This window comes from Ambystoma mexicanum, chromosome 11, assembly GCF_040938575.1.
Source record: "Ambystoma mexicanum isolate Mex_15411 chromosome 11, UKY_AmexF1_1, whole genome shotgun sequence".
Classification (NCBI taxonomy): Eukaryota; Metazoa; Chordata; class Amphibia; order Caudata; family Ambystomatidae; genus Ambystoma; species Ambystoma mexicanum.
In genome coordinates, this window is record NC_090934.1 from 884,449,755 (window position 1) to 884,452,169 (window position 2,415).

The following is a 2,415-nucleotide window of genomic DNA, read 5'->3' on the forward strand; positions in this document are numbered from 1 at the left end:
TGCCATCCTGATGCAAATCGATGAAAAGGGCAGCACTACAAGGCTCATTGTATCATATGCCAGCAGGAGCCTCTCAAAGACGGAGCAGGCCTACTCACAGGCAGAAAAAGAAGGTCTAGCAGTAGTGTGGGCCTGTGAACACTTCCACCTCTTCCTGTACAGTAAGCCTTTCATAGTAGTCACTGAGCATCAAGCACTGTTATTCATCTATGGGAACCCACAGGCCAAGATGCCACAGAGAATCACCAGATGGGTGTTAAGGCTACATGACTACAGCTTCAACATAGTGCACAGACGGAAGAGGCACAAACTTGCAGACTTCCTGTCACATCATCCCTGCAATGCGTCCGAGCCCACTCCATCCATCACGGATCAATACCTCCATCACATTGTACAGGGCAACATACCAAAGGGCTCGACCCACATCAAATATAACAGGAAACTTGAAACGACCAAGGACTGCAAATCCTCCTCTGATGCATGGAAACAGGACACTGGAAACAAGCAAAACAGGCCAGGCAGAACACCTGTGAGGAAACGAAACAAGACATCACCTGCTTAAGGGCCGTCAAGGGAGAACTAGCCAAGACAGACGAAGGACTACTACTCAAAGGAACTAAAATAGTGATTCCTCACATACTACAACGCAAAGTGTTAGATCTAGCGCATGAAGGCCACAGAGGCATAGTATCCACAAAAAGGATGCTCAGACAAAAGGTATGGTTTCCCCACCTAGATTCCCAAGTGGAAGACCTCCTCAAGCATTGCCCCACTTGTGCAGTAATCAACCCACACACGCAGCCCAAACCCCTGTGTATGACAGAACTACCAGAAAAGGCTTGAGACGAAATTTGCTGTAGACTTTTTTCGGGCCCCTGGAAGGGGGTGAATACATCCTCGTAGCTGTAGATCAGGCTTGCCAACCTTTCCGAATGTGGGGCCGAAACATTAACTTTTTGTCACCCAGTGGGCCGGCGAGCCAAAAGTCAACAACCTCACCCAAAGCAGTATATTAAAAAGCGATATTGTGTGACCTTTGACACAATAGCATCACAGGCATGGGTCATGGGCAGTGATCAAAGGTTAGTTGCTTGTGATTTCTTTCAGTGTCTGTGTTATATTTTTCTGAAATAATGGGGGCGACCGAGCGTAGTGAGGGAGCTATAAGATTCTAGGGAGGGTTTGGGGGGGTTGCCCCCCAAGAATCTTTTTCAAATATGGGGTTGAAATGGTGCATTTTACAGCAAAAAAGGTGACCAAAAGCCATAAGTATACAATCAGTTCTAAGGGGGAACATGAAATTCCTTGTCACCAACATCAGAAAAGAACATTTTACAACACAACACATTTTAATGATCAATGTGTCCACAGTGTAAGACGGCACTGTCACTGATGTAACATATTGTCATGCTGGTTATACCCAAAATATGCCTCTGTAGCAACATGTCTGTGCGGGGTGTTCCCAATTTAGGCCAGCATTGTCCTGTACAAAGCATGATTGATGCTGCCTGAGCATGTGCAGTGTGCCCAATACATATGGTAGCTTATCTCTGTAATACACATTACTTCTGTGGTGATGAAAGAAGCATAATTCAATTCAACAGATAAAATGTGGAAAAGCGATCACCCAAAGGTGAACCTAATTGAAGAAACGCAATGTGGGCACAATCTTAAATTATGCAACCTAGCAGGCCTAGTGCACACTTTACCTTTTCTTTCACCAATAAATCGGGGGGAGAGCGCGAACGCAGTCTCCCACTACCAGAAATAATGCAGTTGTGTATCCTGCATTTGGGAACATAGCAGGGGTCAGCAAATCCGATGTGCAATGGGTAAGCCTCACCCTGGGAGATCTGCCCTTGAGATAAGATTCTCCCCTGCCAGCTAAGTATGAGTTGCATGCAAGAGGGCAGGGGTTGGGTCAGTTCTGGAAAGCCCCGCTAAGCGAGGGTGAGAAGGCAGGCCCTGACCCAGCCCCAACCCCCCACCCCTCGGAAGCTCTGAGCGTCTGCAGAGCTGCCTGTCCCGCGTGTAGGGGGAAGCTCCAGCAGGCAGAGCCCAGCAGAAGAGCAGATTGTAGCACAGTTCCGTTCTCCCATCAGGCCCTGCTCGGCCCGAGATTTGTATAAATGGCAGGATGGCTCGAGCAGGCCTGTTGCAGTCTGCCCACTGGCCTGTCGGCCCCACATGGGCCCATGGACCTCCTGAGCGGAGCTGCTCAGCGCTGGCCCCATTGACACCATCATAATCATCCTAGACCTCAAGGCTCCACCACCCCTGAATCTCAGAGTTCTGCTCAATGACAATGCTGAAGCTTTGACATCTTTGCCGTAACCATATGCCTTGTTGTGTCAGCCGAGCCTGCACAGCGCCAAAGGCAAGTATTCCCTTGTCCGGGCCCAGAGGTCACTGAGT

At 48.9% G+C, this 2,415-nt stretch overlaps 1 non-coding gene across 1 annotated transcript; it reads right to left on the minus strand.

Moving 5' to 3' along the window:
- Positions 1–1,730: 1,730 nt before the first annotated feature.
- LOC138505313 (U1 spliceosomal RNA) lies at positions 1,731–1,892 on the minus strand. Its single transcript, XR_011280125.1, has one exon. It is a non-coding gene; the product is annotated as a U1 spliceosomal RNA (small nuclear RNA).
- Between the last annotated feature and the right edge of the window lie 523 nt (positions 1,893–2,415).